Source organism: Phyllobates terribilis, unplaced genomic scaffold (assembly GCF_046119375.1).
Source record: "Phyllobates terribilis strain yellow unplaced genomic scaffold, ASM4611937v1 Scaffold_22__1_contigs__length_20350403, whole genome shotgun sequence".
Lineage (NCBI taxonomy): Eukaryota > Metazoa > Chordata > Amphibia > Anura > Dendrobatidae > Phyllobates > Phyllobates terribilis.
Window position 1 is genome coordinate 18754705 of NW_027362782.1, and position 18864 is coordinate 18773568.

Genomic DNA, 18864 nt, shown 5'->3' on the forward strand with positions numbered 1-18864 from the left:
GGAAATCTTGCATTGTTCTCGGCATTCCGCTGACGTTTAAAAATGCTTCGGAACTCTTCCATTGTTCTCAGAATTCGGCTGACGTTTAAAAATGCTTCGGAAATCTTCCATAGTTTTCAAAATTCCGCTGACGTTTAAAAATGCTTCAGAACTCTTCCATTGTTCTCGGAATTCCGCTGACGTTTAAAAATGCTTTGGAACTCTTCCATTATTCTCGGAAATCTGCTGAAGTTTAAAAATGCTTCGGAACTCTTCCATTGTTCTCAGAATTCCGCTGAAGTTTAAAAATGCTTCGGTACTCTTCCATTGTTCTCGGAATTCCGCTGACATATAAAAATGCTTCGGAAATCTTGCATTGTTCTCGGCATTCCGCTGACGTTTAAAAATGCTTCGGAACTCTTCAATTGTTCTCGGAATTCTGCTGAACTTTTAAAATGCTTTGGAACTCTTCCATTGCTCTCGTAATTCTGCTGAAGTTTAAAAATGCTTCAGAACTCTTCCATTGTTTTCGGAATTCTGCTGAAGTTTAAAAATGCTTCGGAACTCTTCCATTGTTCTCAGAATTCCACTGACGTTTAAAAATGCTTCGGAAATCTTCCATTGTTTTCAAAATTCCGCTGACGCTTAAAAATGCTTCAGAACTCTTCCATTGTTCTCGGAATTCCGCTGACGTTTAATAATGCTTCGCAACTTTTTCATTGTTCTCGGAATTCCGCTGACGGTTAAAAATGCTTCGGAACTCTTCAATTGTTCTCGGAATTCTGTTGAACTTTTAAAATGCTTTGGAACTCTTCCATTGCTCTCGGAATTCTGCTGAAGTTTAAAAATGCTTCAGAACTCTTACATTGTTCTCGGAATTCTGCTGACGTTTAAAAATGCTTCGGAACTCTACCATTGTTCTCGGAATTCCGTTGAAGTTTAAAAATGCTTCGAAACTCTTCCATTGTTCTCGGAATTCTGCTGAAGTTTAAAAATGCTTCGGAACTCTTCCATTGTTCTCGGAATTCCGCTGACGTTTAATAATGCTTCGCAACTCTTTCATTGTTCTCGGAATTCCACTGACGTTTAAAAATGCTTCGGAATGCTTCCATTGTTCTCGGAATTCCGTTGAAGTTTAAAAATGCTTCGAAACTCTTCCATTGTTCTCGGAATTCTGCTGAAGTTTAAAAATGCTTCGGAACTCTTTCATTGTTCTCAGAATTCCGCTGACATTTAAAAATGCTTTGGTACTCTTCCATTGTTCTCGGAATTCCGCTGACATATAAAAATGCTTCGGAAATCTTGCATTGTTCTCGGCATTCCGCTGACGTTTAAAAATGCTTCGGAACTCTTCAATTGTTCTCGGAATTCTGCTGAACTTTTAAAATGCTTTGGAACTCTTCCATTGCTCTCGGAATTCTGCTGAAGTTTAAAAATGCTTCAGAACTCTTACATTGTTCTCGGAATTCTGCTGAAGTTTAAAAATGCTTCGGTACTCTTCCATTGTTCTCGGAATTCCGCTGACATATAAAAATGCTTCGGAAATCTTGCATTGTTCTCGGCATTCCGCTGACGTTTAAAAATGCTTCGGAACTCTTCCATTGTTCTCAGAATTCCGCTGACGTTTAAAAATGCTTCGGAAATCTTCCATTGTTTTCAAAATTCCGCTGACGTTTAAAAATGCTTCAGAACTCTTCCATTGTTCTCGGAATTCCGCTGACGTTTAAAAATGCTTTGGAACTCTTCCATTGTTCTTGGAATTCTGCTGAAGTTTAAAAATGCTTCGGAACTCTTCCATTGTTCTCAGAATTACGCTGACATATAAAAATGCTTCGGAAATCTTGCATTGTTCTCGGCATTCCGCTGACGTTTAAAAATGCTTCAGAATTCTTCAATTGTTTTCGGAATTCTGCTGAACTTTTAAAATGCTTTGGAACTCTTCCATTGCTCTCGGAATTCTGCTGAAGTTTAAAAATGCTTCGGAACTCTTCCATTGTTCTCGGAATTCCGTTGAAGTTTAAAAATGCTTCGAAACTCTTCCATTGTTCTCGGAATTCTGCTGAAGTTTAAAAATGCTTCGGAACTCTTCCATTGTTCTCAGAATTCCGCTAACGTTTAAAAATGCTTCAGAAATCTTCCATTGTTTTCAAAATTCCGCTGACGCTTAAATATGCTTCAGAACTCTTCCATTGTTCTCGGAATTCCGCTGATGTTTAAAAATGCTTCACAACTCTTCCATTGTTCTCGGAATTCCGCTGACTTTTAAAAATAGTTCGAAACTCTTCCATTGTTCTCCAAATTCCGCTGAAGTTTAAAAATGCTTCGGAACCCTTCCATTGTTCTCGGAATTCTGCTGAAGTTTAAAAATGCTTCGGAACTCTTCCATTGTTCTCAGAATTCTGCTGACGTTTAAAAATGCTTCGGAACTCTTCCATTGTTCTCGGAATTCCGCTGAAGTTTAAAAATGCTTCGGACCTCTTCCATTGTTCTAGGAATTCTGCTGAAGTCTAAAAATTCATCTGAACTCTTCCATTATTCTCGGAATTCGTGTGAATTTTAAAAATGCTTCGGAACTCTTCTATTGTTCTCGGAATTCCGCTGAAGTTTAAAAATGCTTAAAATCTCTTACATTGTACTCGGAATTCCGCTGAAGTTTAAAAATGCTTCGGAACTCTTCCATTGCTCTCGGAATTCTGCTGAAGTTTAAAAATGCTTCAGAACTCTTACATTGTTCTCGGAATTCTGCTGACGTTTAAAAATGCTTCGGTACTCTTCCTTTGTTCTCGGAATTCCGCTGACATATAAAAATGCTTCGGAAATCTTGCATTGTTCTCGGCATTCCGCTGACGTTTAAAAATGCTTCGGAACTCTTCAATTGTTCTCGGAATTCTGCCGAACTTTTAAAATGCTTTGGAACTCTTCCATTGCTCTCGGAATTCTGCTGAAGTTTAAAAATGCTTCAGAACTCTTCCATTGTTCTCGGAATTCTGCTGTAGTTTAAAAATGCTACGGAACTCTTCCATTGTTCTCAGAATTCCGCTGACGTTTAAAAATGATTTGGAAATCTTCCATTGTTTTCAAAATTCCGCTGACGTTTAAAAATGCTTCAGAACTCTTCCATTGTTCTCGGAATTCCGCTGACGTTTTAAAATGCTTCGGTACTCTTCCATTGTTCTCGGAATTCTGCTGAAGTTTAAAAATGCTTCGGAACTCTTCCATTGTTCTCAGAATTCCGCTAACGTTTAAAAATGCTTCAGAAATCTTCCATTGTTTTCAAAATTCCGCTGACGCTTAAATATGCTTCAGAACTCTTCCATTGTTCTCGGAATTCCGCTGACGTTTAATAATGCTTCGCAACTCTTTCATTGTACTCGGAATTCCGCTAATATTTAAAAATGCTTCGGAACTCTTCCATTGTTCTCGGAATTCCGTTGAAGTTTAAAAATGCTTCGAAACTCTTCCATTGTTCTGGGAATTCTGCTGAAGTTTAAAAATGCTTCAGAACTCTTCCATTGTTCTCGGAATTCCGCTGATGTTTAAACATGCTTCGGAACTCTTCCATTGTTCTCGGAATTCTGTTGAAGTTTAAAAATGCTTCTAAACTCTTCCATTGTTCTCGGAATTCTGCTGAAGTTTAAAAATGCTTCGGAACTCTTCCATTGTTCTCGGAATTCCGCTGACATATAAAAATGCTTCGGAAATCTTGCATTGTTCTCGGCATTCCGCTGACGTTTAAAAATGCTTCGGAACTCTTCAATTGTTCTCGGAATTCTGCTGAACTTTTAAAATGCTTTGGAACTCTTCCATTGCTCTCGCAATTCTGCTGACGTTTAAAAATGCTTCGGAACTCTTCCATTGTTCTCGGAATTCTGTTGACGTTTAAAAATGCTTCGGAACTCTTCCATTGTTCTCGGAATTCCGCTGACGTTTAAAAATGCTTCACAACTCTTCCATTGTTCTCGGAATTCCGCTGACGTTTAAAAATGTTTCGGAACTCTTCCATTGTTCTCGGAATTCCGCTGACGTTTAAAAATGCTTCACAACTCTTCCATTGTTCTCGGAATTCCGCTGACGTTTAAAAATGCTTCGGACCTCTTCCATTGTTCTAGGAATTCTGCTGAAGTTTAAAAATTCATCTGAACTCTTCCATTATTCTCGGAATTCGTGTGAATTTTAAAAATGCTTCGGAACTCTTCTATTGTTCTCGGAATTCCGCTGAAGTTTAAAAATGCTTAAAATCTCTTACATTGTACTCGTAATTCCGCTGAAGTTTAAAAATGCTTCGGAACTCTTCCATTGTTCTCAGAATTCCGCTGACGTTTAAAAATGCTTTGGAAATCTTCCATTGTTTTCAAAATTCCGCTGACGTTTAAAAATGCTTCAGAACTCTTCCATTGTTCTCGGAATTCCGCTGACGTTTTAAAATGCTTCGGTACTCTTCCATTGTTCTCGGAATTCCGCTGACATATAAAAATGCTTCGGAAATCTTGCATTGTTCTCGGCATTCCGCTGACGTTTAAAAATGCTTCGGAACTCTTCCATTGTTCTCAGAATTCCGCTGACGTTTAAAAATGCTTCGGAAATCTTCCATAGTTTTCAAAATTCCGCTGAAGTTTAAAAATGCTTCAGAACTCTTCCATTGTTCTCGGAATTCCGCTGACGTTTAAAAATGCTTTGGAACTCTTCCATTATTCTCGGAAATCTGCTGAAGTTTAAAAATGCTTCGGAACTCTTCCATTGTTCTCAGAATTCCGCTGAAGTTTAAAAATGCTTCGGTACTCTTCCATTGTTCTCGGAATTCCGCTGACATATAAAAATGCTTCGGAAATCTTGCATTGTTCTCGGCATTCCGCTGACGTTTAAAAATGCTTCGGAACTCTTCAATTGTTCTCGGAATTCTGCTGAACTTTTAAAATGCTTTGGAACTCTTCCATTGCTCTCGGAATTCTGCTGAAGTTTAAAAATGCTTCAGAACTCTTCCATTGTTTTCGGAATTCTGCTGAAGTTTAAAAATGCTTCGGAACTCTTCCATTGTTCTCAGAATTCCACTGACGTTTAAAAATGCTTCGGAAATCTTCCATTGTTTTCAAAATTCCGCTGACGCTTAAAAATGCTTCAGAACTCTTCCATTGTTCTCGGAATTCCGCTGACGTTTAATAATGCTTCGCAACTTTTTCATTGTTCTTGGAATTCCGCTGACGGTTAAAAATGCTTCGGAACTCTTCAATTGTTCTCGGAATTCCGTTGAAGTTTAAAAATGCTTCGAAACTCTTCCATTGTTCTCGGAATTCTGCTGAAGTTTAAAAATGCTTCGGAACTCTTCCATTGTTCTCGGAATTCCGCTGACGTTTAATAATGCTTCGCAACTCTTTCATTGTTCTCGGAATTCCACTGACGTTTAAAAATGCTTCGGAACGCTTCCATTGTTCTCGGAATTCCGTTGAAGTTTAAAAATGCTTCGAAACTCTTCCATTGTTCTCGGAATTCTGCTGAAGTTTAAAAATGCTTCGGAACTCTTTCATTGTTCTCAGAATTCCGCTGACATTTAAAAATGCTTTGGTACTCTTCCATTGTTCTCGGAATTCCGCTGACATATAAAAATGCTTCGGAAATCTTGCATTGTTCTCGGCATTCCGCTGACGTTTAAAAATGCTTCGGAACTCTTCAATTGTTCTCGGAATTCTGCTGAACTTTTAAAATGCTTTGGAACTCTTCCATTGCTCTCGGAATTCTGCTGAAGTTTAAAAATGCTTCAGAACTCTTACATTGTTCTCGGAATTCTGCTGAAGTTTAAAAATGCTTCGGTACTCTTCCATTGTTCTCGGAATTCCGCTGACATATAAAAATGCTTCGGAAATCTTGCATTGTTCTCGGCATTCCACTGACGTTTAAAAATGCTTCAGAACTCTTCCATTGTTCTCGGAATTCTGCTGACGTTTAAAAATGCTTTGGAACTCTTCCATTGTTCTTGGAATTCTGCTGAAGTTTAAAAATGCTTCGGAACTCTTCCATTGTTCTCAGAATTCCGCTGACGTTTAAAAATGCTTCGGTACTCTTCCATTGTTCTCGCAATTCCACTGACATATAAAAATGCTTCGGAAATCTTGCATTGTTCTCGGCATTCCGCTGACGTTTAAAAATGCTTCGGAACTCTTCAATTGTTCTCGGAATTCTGCTGAAGTTTAAAATGCTTTGGAACTCTTCCATTGCTCTCGGAATTCTGCTGAAGTTTAAAAATGCTTCGGAACTCTTCCATTGTTCTTGGAATTCTGCTGAAGTTTAAAAATGTTTTGGAACTCTTCCATTGTTCTCAGAATTCCGCTGACGTTTAAAAATGCTTCGGAAATCTTCCATTGTTTTCAAAATTCCGCTGACATATAAAAATGCTTCGGAAATCTTGCATTGTTCTCGGCATTCCGCTGACGTTTAAAAATGCTTCAGAATTCTTCAATTGTTCTCGGAATTCTGCTGAACTTTTAAAATGCTTTGGAACTCTTCCATTGCTCTCGGAATTCTGCTGAAGTTTAAAAATGCTTCGGAACTCTTCCATTGTTCTCGGAATTCCGTTGAAGTTTAAAAATGCTTCGAAACTCTTCCATTGTTCTCGGAATTCTGCTGAAGTTTAAAAATGCTTCGGAACTCTTCCATTGTTCTCAGAATTCCGCTAACATTTAAAAATGCTTCAGAAATCTTCCATTGTTTTCAAAATTCCGCTGACGCTTAAATATGCTTCAGAACTCTTCCATTGTTCTCGGAATTCCGCTGACGTTTAATAATGCTTCGCAACTCTTTCATTGTACTCGGAATTCCGCTAACGTTTAAAAATGCTTCGGAACTCTTCCATTGTTCTCGGAATTCCGTTGAAGTTTAAAAATGCTTCGAAACTCTTCCATTGTTCTGGGAATTCTGCTGAAGTTTAAAAATGCTTCAGAACTCTTCCATTGTTCTCGGAATTCCGCTGATGTTTAAACATGCTTCAGAACTCATCCATTGTTCTCGGAATTCTGTTGAAGTTTAAAAATGCTTCTAAACTCTTCCATTGTTCTCGGAATTCTGCTGAAGTTTAAAAATGCTTCGGAACTCTTCCATTGTTCTCGGAATTCCGCTGACATATAAAAATGCTTCGGAAATCTTGCATTGTTCTCGGCATTCCGCTGACGTTTAAAAATGCTTCGGAACTCTTCAATTGTTCTCGGAATTCTGCTGAACTTTTAAAATGCTTTGGAACTCTTCCATTGCTCTCGCAATTCTGCTGACGTTTAAAAATGCTTCGGAACTCTTCCATTGTTCTCGGAATTCTGTTGACGTTTAAAAATGCTTCGGAACTCTTCCATTGTTCTCGGAATTCCGCTGACGTTTAAAAATGCTTCACAACTCTTCCATTGTTCTCGGCATTCCGCTGACTTTTAAAAATACTTCGAAACTCTTCCATTGTTCTCCAAATTCCGCTGAAGTTTAAAAATGCTTCGGAACCCTTCCATTGTTTTCGGAATTCTGCTGAAGTTTAAAAATATTTCGGAACTCTTCCATTGTTCTCAGAATTCCGCTGAAGTTTAAAAATGCTTCGGACCTCTTCCATTGTTCTAGGAATTCTGCTGAAGTTTAAAAATTCATCTGAACTCTTCCATTATTCTCGGAATTCGTGTGAATTTTAAAAATGCTTCGGAACTCTTCTATTGTTCTCGGAATTCCGCTGAAGTTTAAAAATGCTTAAAATCTCTTACATTGTACTCGGAAATCCGCTGAAGTTTAAAAATGCTTCGGAACTCTTCCATTGCTCTCGGAATTCTGCTGAAGTTTAAAAATGCTTCAGAACTCTTACATTGTTCTCGGAATTCTGCTGACGTTTAAAAATGCTTCGGTACTCTTCCTTTGTTCTCGGAATTCCGCTGACATATAAAAATGCTTCGGTACTCTTCCTTTGTTCTCGGAATTCCGCTGACATATAAAAATGCTTCGGAAATCTTGCATTGTTCTCGGCATTCCGCTGACGTTTAAAAATGCTTCGGAACTTTTCAATTGTTCTCGGAATTCTGCCGAACTTTTAAAATGCTTTGGAACTCTTCCATTGCTCTCGGAATTCTGCTGAAGTTTAAAAATGCTTCAGAACTCTTCCATTGTTCTCGGAATTCTGCTGTAGTTTAAAAATGCTTCGGAACTCTTCCATTGTTCTCAGAATTCCGCTAACATTTAAAAATGCTTCAGAAATCTTCCATTGTTTTCAAAATTCCGCTGACGCTTAAATATGCTTCAGAACTCTTCCATTGTTCTCGGAATTCCGCTGACGTTTAATAATGCTTCGCAACTCTTTCATTGTACTCGGAATTCCGCTAATATTTAAAAATGCTTCGGAACTCTTCCATTGTTCTCGGAATTCCGTTGAAGTTTAAAAATGCTTCGAAACTCTTCCATTGTTCTGGGAATTCTGCTGAAGTTTAAAAATGCTTCAGAACTCTTCCATTGTTCTCGGAATTCCGCTGATGTTTAAACATGCTTCGGAACTCTTCCATTGTTCTCGGAATTCTGTTGAAGTTTAAAAATGCTTCTAAACTCTTCCATTGTTCTCGGAATTCTGCTGAAGTTTAAAAATGCTTCGGAACTCATCCATTGTTCTCGGAATTCCGCTGACATATAAAAATGCTTCGGAAATCTTGCATTGTTCTCGGCATTCCGCTGACGTTTAAAAATGCTTCGGAACTCTTCAATTGTTCTCGGAATTCTGCTGAACTTTTAAAATGCTTTGGAACTCTTCCATTGCTCTCGGAATTCTGCTGAAGTTTAAAAATGCTTCAGAACTCTTCCATTGTTTTCGGAATTCTGCTGAAGTTTAAAAATGCTTCGGAACTCTTCCATTGTTCTCAGAATTCCACTGACGTTTAAAAATGCTTCGGAAATCTTCCATTGTTTTCAAAATTCCGCTGACGCTTAAAAATGCTTCAGAACTCTTCCATTGTTCTCGGAATTCCGCTGACGTTTAATAATGCTTCGCAACTTTTTCATTGTTCTTGGAATTCCGCTGACGGTTAAAAATGCTTCGGAACTCTTCAATTGTTCTCGGAATTCCGTTGAAGTTTAAAAATGCTTCGAAACTCTTCCATTGTTCTCGGAATTCTGCTGAAGTTTAAAAATGCTTCGGAACTCTTCCATTGTTCTCGGAATTCCGCTGACGTTTAATAATGCTTCGCAACTCTTTCATTGTTCTCGGAATTCCACTGACGTTTAAAAATGCTTCGGAACGCTTCCATTGTTCTCGGAATTCCGTTGAAGTTTAAAAATGCTTCGAAACTCTTCCATTGTTCTCGGAATTCTGCTGAAGTTTAAAAATGCTTCGGAACTCTTTCATTGTTCTCAGAATTCCGCTGACATTTAAAAATGCTTTGGTACTCTTCCATTGTTCTCGGAATTCCGCTGACATATAAAAATGCTTCGGAAATCTTGCATTGTTCTCGGCATTCCGCTGACGTTTAAAAATGCTTCGGAACTCTTCAATTGTTCTCGGAATTCTGCTGAACTTTTAAAATGCTTTGGAACTCTTCCATTGCTCTCGGAATTCTGCTGAAGTTTAAAAATGCTTCAGAACTCTTACATTGTTCTCGGAATTCTGCTGAAGTTTAAAAATGCTTCGGTACTCTTCCATTGTTCTCGGAATTCCGCTGACATATAAAAATGCTTCGGAAATCTTGCATTGTTCTCGGCATTCCACTGACGTTTAAAAATGCTTCAGAACTCTTCCATTGTTCTCGGAATTCTGCTGACGTTTAAAAATGCTTTGGAACTCTTCCATTGTTCTTGGAATTCTGCTGAAGTTTAAAAATGCTTCGGAACTCTTCCATTGTTCTCAGAATTCCGCTGACGTTTAAAAATGCTTCGGTACTCTTCCATTGTTCTCGCAATTCCACTGACATATAAAAATGCTTCGGAAATCTTGCATTGTTCTCGGCATTCCGCTGACGTTTAAAAATGCTTCGGAACTCTTCAATTGTTCTCGGAATTCTGCTGAAGTTTAAAATGCTTTGGAACTCTTCCATTGCTCTCGGAATTCTGCTGAAGTTTAAAAATGCTTCGGAACTCTTCCATTGTTCTTGGAATTCTGCTGAAGTTTAAAAATGTTTTGGAACTCTTCCATTGTTCTCAGAATTCCGCTGACGTTTAAAAATGCTTCGGAAATCTTCCATTGTTTTCAAAATTCCGCTGACATATAAAAATGCTTCGGAAATCTTGCATTGTTCTCGGCATTCCGCTGACGTTTAAAAATGCTTCAGAATTCTTCAATTGTTCTCGGAATTCTGCTGAACTTTTAAAATGCTTTGGAACTCTTCCATTGCTCTCGGAATTCTGCTGAAGTTTAAAAATGCTTCGGAACTCTTCCATTGTTCTCGGAATTCCGTTGAAGTTTAAAAATGCTTCGAAACTCTTCCATTGTTCTCGGAATTCTGCTGAAGTTTAAAAATGCTTCGGAACTCTTCCATTGTTCTCAGAATTCCGCTAACATTTAAAAATGCTTCAGAAATCTTCCATTGTTTTCAAAATTCCGCTGACGCTTAAATATGCTTCAGAACTCTTCCATTGTTCTCGGAATTCCGCTGACGTTTAATAATGCTTCGCAACTCTTTCATTGTACTCGGAATTCCGCTAACGTTTAAAAATGCTTCGGAACTCTTCCATTGTTCTCGGAATTCCGTTGAAGTTTAAAAATGCTTCGAAACTCTTCCATTGTTCTGGGAATTCTGCTGAAGTTTAAAAATGCTTCAGAACTCTTCCATTGTTCTCGGAATTCCGCTGATGTTTAAACATGCTTCAGAACTCATCCATTGTTCTCGGAATTCTGTTGAAGTTTAAAAATGCTTCTAAACTCTTCCATTGTTCTCGGAATTCTGCTGAAGTTTAAAAATGCTTCGGAACTCTTCCATTGTTCTCGGAATTCCGCTGACATATAAAAATGCTTCGGAAATCTTGCATTGTTCTCGGCATTCCGCTGACGTTTAAAAATGCTTCGGAACTCTTCAATTGTTCTCGGAATTCTGCTGAACTTTTAAAATGCTTTGGAACTCTTCCATTGCTCTCGCAATTCTGCTGACGTTTAAAAATGCTTCGGAACTCTTCCATTGTTCTCGGAATTCTGTTGACGTTTAAAAATGCTTCGGAACTCTTCCATTGTTCTCGGAATTCCGCTGACGTTTAAAAATGCTTCACAACTCTTCCATTGTTCTCGGCATTCCGCTGACTTTTAAAAATACTTCGAAACTCTTCCATTGTTCTCCAAATTCCGCTGAAGTTTAAAAATGCTTCGGAACCCTTCCATTGTTTTCGGAATTCTGCTGAAGTTTAAAAATATTTCGGAACTCTTCCATTGTTCTCAGAATTCCGCTGAAGTTTAAAAATGCTTCGGACCTCTTCCATTGTTCTAGGAATTCTGCTGAAGTTTAAAAATTCATCTGAACTCTTCCATTATTCTCGGAATTCGTGTGAATTTTAAAAATGCTTCGGAACTCTTCTATTGTTCTCGGAATTCCGCTGAAGTTTAAAAATGCTTAAAATCTCTTACATTGTACTCGGAAATCCGCTGAAGTTTAAAAATGCTTCGGAACTCTTCCATTGCTCTCGGAATTCTGCTGAAGTTTAAAAATGCTTCAGAATTCTTACATTGTTCTCGGAATTCTGCTGACGTTTAAAAATGCTTCGGTACTCTTCCTTTGTTCTCGGAATTCCGCTGACATATAAAAATGCTTCGGTACTCTTCCTTTGTTCTCGGAATTCCGCTGACATATAAAAATGCTTCGGAAATCTTGCATTGTTCTCGGCATTCCGCTGACGTTTAAAAATGCTTCGGAACTTTTCAATTGTTCTCGGAATTCTGCCGAACTTTTAAAATGCTTTGGAACTCTTCCATTGCTCTCGGAATTCTGCTGAAGTTTAAAAATGCTTCAGAACTCTTCCATTGTTCTCGGAATTCTGCTGTAGTTTAAAAATGCTTCGGAACTCTTCCATTGTTCTCAGAATTCCGCTAACATTTAAAAATGCTTCAGAAATCTTCCATTGTTTTCAAAATTCCGCTGACGCTTAAATATGCTTCAGAACTCTTCCATTGTTCTCGGAATTCCGCTGACGTTTAATAATGCTTCGCAACTCTTTCATTGTACTCGGAATTCCGCTAATATTTAAAAATGCTTCGGAACTCTTCCATTGTTCTCGGAATTCCGTTGAAGTTTAAAAATGCTTCGAAACTCTTCCATTGTTCTGGGAATTCTGCTGAAGTTTAAAAATGCTTCAGAACTCTTCCATTGTTCTCGGAATTCCGCTGATGTTTAAACATGCTTCGGAACTCTTCCATTGTTCTCGGAATTCTGTTGAAGTTTAAAAATGCTTCTAAACTCTTCCATTGTTCTCGGAATTCTGCTGAAGTTTAAAAATGCTTCGGAACTCTTCCATTGTTCTCGGAATTCCGCTGACATATAAAAATGCTTCGGAAATCTTGCATTGTTCTCGGCATTCCGCTGACGTTTAAAAATGCTTCGGAACTCTTCAATTGTTCTCGGAATTCTGCTGAACTTTTAAAATGCTTTGGAACTCTTCCATTGCTCTCGCAATTCTGCTGACGTTTAAAAATGCTTCGGAACTCTTCCATTGTTCTCGGAATTCTGTTGACGTTTAAAAATGCTTCGGAACTCTTCCATTGTTCTCGGAATTCCGCTGACGTTTAAAAATGCTTCACAACTCTTCCATTGTTCTCGGAATTCCGCTGACGTTTAAAAATGTTTCGGAACTCTTCCATTGTTCTCGGAATTCCGCTGACGTTTAAAAATGCTTCACAACTCTTCCATTGTTCTCGGAATTCCGCTGACGTTTAAAAATGCTTCGGACCTCTTCCATTGTTCTAGGAATTCTGCTGAAGTTTAAAAATTCATCTGAACTCTTCCATTATTCTCGGAATTCGTGTGAATTTTAAAAATGCTTCGGAACTCTTCTATTGTTCTCGGAATTCCGCTGAAGTTTAAAAATGCTTTGGAAATCTTCCATTGTTTTCAAAATTCCGCTGACGTTTAAAAATGCTTCAGAACTCTTCCATTGTTCTCGGAATTCCGCTGACGTTTTAAAATGCTTCGGTACTCTTCCATTGTTCTCGGAATTCCGCTGACATATAAAAATGCTTCGGAAATCTTGCATTGTTCTCGGCATTCCGCTGACGTTTAAAAATGCTTCGGAACTCTTCCATTGTTCTCAGAATTCCGCTGACGTTTAAAAATGCTTCGGAAATCTTCCATAGTTTTCAAAATTCCGCTGAAGTTTAAAAATGCTTCAGAACTCTTCCATTGTTCTCGGAATTCCGCTGACGTTTAAAAATGCTTTGGAACTCTTCCATTATTCTCGGAAATCTGCTGAAGTTTAAAAATGCTTCGGAACTCTTCCATTGTTCTCAGAATTCCGCTGAAGTTTAAAAATGCTTCGGTACTCTTCCATTGTTCTCGGAATTCCGCTGACATATAAAAATGCTTCGGAAATCTTGCATTGTTCTCGGCATTCCGCTGACGTTTAAAAATGCTTCGGAACTCTTCAATTGTTCTCGGAATTCTGCTGAACTTTTAAAATGCTTTGGAACTCTTCCATTGCTCTCGGAATTCTGCTGAAGTTTAAAAATGCTTCAGAACTCTTCCATTGTTTTCGGAATTCTGCTGAAGTTTAAAAATGCTTCGGAACTCTTCCATTGTTCTCAGAATTCCACTGACGTTTAAAAATGCTTCGGAAATCTTCCATTGTTTTCAAAATTCCGCTGACGCTTAAAAATGCTTCAGAACTCTTCCATTGTTCTCGGAATTCCGCTGACGTTTAATAATGCTTCGCAACTTTTTCATTGTTCTTGGAATTCCGCTGACGGTTAAAAATGCTTCGGAACTCTTCAATTGTTCTCGGAATTCCGTTGAAGTTTAAAAATGCTTCGAAACTCTTCCATTGTTCTCGGAATTCTGCTGAAGTTTAAAAATGCTTCGGAACTCTTTCATTGTTCTCAGAATTCCGCTGACATTTAAAAATGCTTTGGTACTCTTCCATTGTTCTCGGAATTCCGCTGACATATAAAAATGCTTCGGAAATCTTGCATTGTTCTCGGCATTCCGCTGACGTTTAAAAATGCTTCGGAACTCTTCAATTGTTCTCGGAATTCTGCTGAACTTTTAAAATGCTTTGGAACTCTTCCATTGCTCTCGGAATTCTGCTGAAGTTTAAAAATGCTTCAGAACTCTTACATTGTTCTCGGAATTCTGCTGAAGTTTAAAAATGCTTCGGTACTCTTCCATTGTTCTCGGAATTCCGCTGACATATAAAAATGCTTCGGAAATCTTGCATTGTTCTCGGCATTCCACTGACGTTTAAAAATGCTTCAGAACTCTTCCATTGTTCTCGGAATTCTGCTGACGTTTAAAAATGCTTTGGAACTCTTCCATTGTTCTTGGAATTCTGCTGAAGTTTAAAAATGCTTCGGAACTCTTCCATTGTTCTCAGAATTCCGCTGACGTTTAAAAATGCTTCGGTACTCTTCCATTGTTCTCGCAATTCCACTGACATATAAAAATGCTTCGGAAATCTTGCATTGTTCTCGGCATTCCGCTGACGTTTAAAAATGCTTCGGAACTCTTCAATTGTTCTCGGAATTCTGCTGAAGTTTAAAATGCTTTGGAACTCTTCCATTGCTCTCGGAATTCTGCTGAAGTTTAAAAATGCTTCGGAACTCTTCCATTGTTCTTGGAATTCTGCTGAAGTTTAAAAATGTTTTGGAACTCTTCCATTGTTCTCAGAATTCCGCTGACGTTTAAAAATGCTTCGGAAATCTTCCATTGTTTTCAAAATTCCGCTGACATATAAAAATGCTTCGGAAATCTTGCATTGTTCTCGGCATTCCGCTGACGTTTAAAAATGCTTCAGAATTCTTCAATTGTTCTCGGAATTCTGCTGAACTTTTAAAATGCTTTGGAACTCTTCCATTGCTCTCGGAATTCTGCTGAAGTTTAAAAATGCTTCGGAACTCTTCCATTGTTCTCGGAATTCCGTTGAAGTTTAAAAATGCTTCGAAACTCTTCCATTGTTCTCGGAATTCTGCTGAAGTTTAAAAATGCTTCGGAACTCTTCCATTGTTCTCAGAATTCCGCTAACATTTAAAAATGCTTCAGAAATCTTCCATTGTTTTCAAAATTCCGCTGACGCTTAAATATGCTTCAGAACTCTTCCATTGTTCTCGGAATTCCGCTGACGTTTAATAATGCTTCGCAACTCTTTCATTGTACTCGGAATTCCGCTAACGTTTAAAAATGCTTCGGAACTCTTCCATTGTTCTCGGAATTCCGTTGAAGTTTAAAAATGCTTCGAAACTCTTCCATTGTTCTGGGAATTCTGCTGAAGTTTAAAAATGCTTCAGAACTCTTCCATTGTTCTCGGAATTCCGCTGATGTTTAAACATGCTTCAGAACTCATCCATTGTTCTCGGAATTCTGTTGAAGTTTAAAAATGCTTCTAAACTCTTCCATTGTTCTCGGAATTCTGCTGAAGTTTAAAAATGCTTCGGAACTCTTCCATTGTTCTCGGAATTCCGCTGACATATAAAAATGCTTCGGAAATCTTGCATTGTTCTCGGCATTCCGCTGACGTTTAAAAATGCTTCGGAACTCTTCAATTGTTCTCGGAATTCTGCTGAACTTTTAAAATGCTTTGGAACTCTTCCATTGCTCTCGCAATTCTGCTGACGTTTAAAAATGCTTCGGAACTCTTCCATTGTTCTCGGAATTCTGTTGACGTTTAAAAATGCTTCGGAACTCTTCCATTGTTCTCGGAATTCCGCTGACGTTTAAAAATGCTTCACAACTCTTCCATTGTTCTCGGCATTCCGCTGACTTTTAAAAATACTTCGAAACTCTTCCATTGTTCTCCAAATTCCGCTGAAGTTTAAAAATGCTTCGGAACCCTTCCATTGTTTTCGGAATTCTGCTGAAGTTTAAAAATATTTCGGAACTCTTCCATTGTTCTCAGAATTCCGCTGAAGTTTAAAAATGCTTCGGACCTCTTCCATTGTTCTAGGAATTCTGCTGAAGTTTAAAAATTCATCTGAACTCTTCCATTATTCTCGGAATTCGTGTGAATTTTAAAAATGCTTCGGAACTCTTCTATTGTTCTCGGAATTCCGCTGAAGTTTAAAAATGCTTAAAATCTCTTACATTGTACTCGGAAATCCGCTGAAGTTTAAAAATGCTTCGGAACTCTTCCATTGCTCTCGGAATTCTGCTGAAGTTTAAAAATGCTTCAGAACTCTTACATTGTTCTCGGAATTCTGCTGACGTTTAAAAATGCTTCGGTACTCTTCCTTTGTTCTCGGAATTCCGCTGACATATAAAAATGCTTCGGTACTCTTCCTTTGTTCTCGGAATTCCGCTGACATATAAAAATGCTTCGGAAATCTTGCATTGTTCTCGGCATTCCGCTGACGTTTAATAATGCTTCGGAACTTTTCAATTGTTCTCGGAATTCTGCCGAACTTTTAAAATGCTTTGGAACTCTTCCATTGCTCTCGGAATTCTGCTGAAGTTTAAAAATGCTTCAGAACTCTTCCATTGTTCTCGGAATTCTGCTGTAGTTTAAAAATGCTTCGGAACTCTTCCATTGTTCTCAGAATTCCGCTAACATTTAAAAATGCTTCAGAAATCTTCCATTGTTTTCAAAATTCCGCTGACGCTTAAATATGCTTCAGAACTCTTCCATTGTTCTCGGAATTCCGCTGACGTTTAATAATGCTTCGCAACTCTTTCATTGTACTCGGAATTCCGCTAATATTTAAAAATGCTTCGGAACTCTTCCATTGTTCTCGGAATTCCGTTGAAGTTTAAAAATGCTTCGAAACTCTTCCATTGTTCTGGGAATTCTGCTGAAGTTTAAAAATGCTTCAGAACTCTTCCATTGTTCTCGGAATTCCGCTGATGTTTAAACATGCTTCGGAACTCTTCCATTGTTCTCGGAATTCTGTTGAAGTTTAAAAATGCTTCTAAACTCTTCCATTGTTCTCGGAATTCTGCTGAAGTTTAAAAATGCTTCGGAACTCTTCCATTGTTCTCGGAATTCCGCTGACATATAAAAATGCTTCGGAAATCTTGCATTGTTCTCGGCATTCCGCTGACGTTTAAAAATGCTTCGGAACTCTTCAATTGTTCTCGGAATTCTGCTGAACTTTTAAAATGCTTTGGAACTCTTCCATTGCTCTCGCAATTCTGCTGACGTTTAAAAATGCTTCGGAACTCTTCCATTGTTCTCGGAATTCTGTTGACGTTTAAAAATGCTTCGGAACTCTTCCATTGTTCTCGGAATTCCGCTGACGTTTAAAAATGCTTCACAACTCTTCCATTGTTCTCGGAATTCCGCTGACGTTTAAAAATGTTTCGGAACTCTTCCATTGTTCTCGGAATTCCGCTGACGTTTAAAAATGCTTCACAACTCTTCCATTGTTCTCGGAATTCCGCTGACGTTTAAAAATGCTTCGGACCTCTTCCATTGTTCTAGGAATTCTGCTGAAGTTTAAAAATTCATCTGAACTCTTCCATTATTCTCGGAATTCGTGTGAATTTTAAAAATGCTTCGGAACTCTTCTATTGTTCTCGGAATTCCGCTGAAGTTTAAAAATGCTTAAAATCTCTTACATTGTACTCGTAATTCCGCTGAAGTTTAAAAATGCTTCGGAACTCTTCCATTGTTCTCAGAATTCCGCTGACGTTTAAAAATGCTTTGGAAATCTTCCATTGTTTTCAAAATTCCGCTGACGTTTAAAAATGCTTCAGAACTCTTCCATTGTTCTCGGAATTCCGCTGACGTTTTAAAATGCTTCGGTACTCTTCCATTGTTCTCGGAATTCCGCTGACATATAAAAATGCTTCGGAAATCTTGCATTGTTCTCGGCATTCCGCTGACGTTTAAAAATGCTTCGGAACTCTTCCATTGTTCTCAGAATTCCGCTGACGTTTAAAAATGCTTCGGAAATCTTCCATAGTTTTCAAAATTCCGCTGAAGTTTAAAAATGCTTCAGAACTCTTCCATTGTTCTCGGAATTCCGCTGACGTTTAAAAATGCTTTGGAACTCTTCCATTATTCTCGGAAATCTGCTGAAGTTTAAAAATGCTTCGGAACTCTTCCATTGTTCTCAGAATTCCGCTGAAGTTTAAAAATGCTTCGGTACTCTTCCATTGTTCTCGGAATTCCGCTGACATATAAAAATGCTTCGGAAATCTTGCATTGTTCTCGGCATTCCGCTGACGTTTAAAAATGCTTCGGAACTCTTCAATTGTTCTCGGAATTCTGCTGAACTTTTAAAATGCTTTGGAACTCTTCCATTGCTCTCGGAATTCTGCTGAAGTTTAAAAATGCTTCAGAACTCTTCCATTGTTTTCGGAATTCTGCTGAAGTTTAAAAATGCTTCGGAACTCTTCCATTGTTCTCAGAATTCCACTGACGTTTAAAAATGCTTCGGAAATCTTCCATTGTTTTCAAAATTCCGCTGACGCTTAAAAATGCTTCAGAACTCTTCCATTGTTCTCGGAATTCCGCTGACGTTTAATAATGCTTCGCAACTTTTTCATTGTTCTTGGAATTCCGCTGACGGTTAAAAATGCTTCGGAACTCTTCAATTGTTCTCGGAATTCCGTTGAAGTTTAAAAATGCTTCGAAACTCTTCCATTGTTCTCGGAATTCTGCTGAAGTTTAAAAATGCTTCGGAACTCTTCCATTGTTCTCGGAATTCCGCTGACGTTTAATAATGCTTCGCAACTCTTTCATTGTTCTCGGAATTCCACTGACGTTTAAAAATGCTTCGGAACGCTTCCATTGTTCTCGGAATTCCGTTGAAGTTTAAAAATGCTTCGA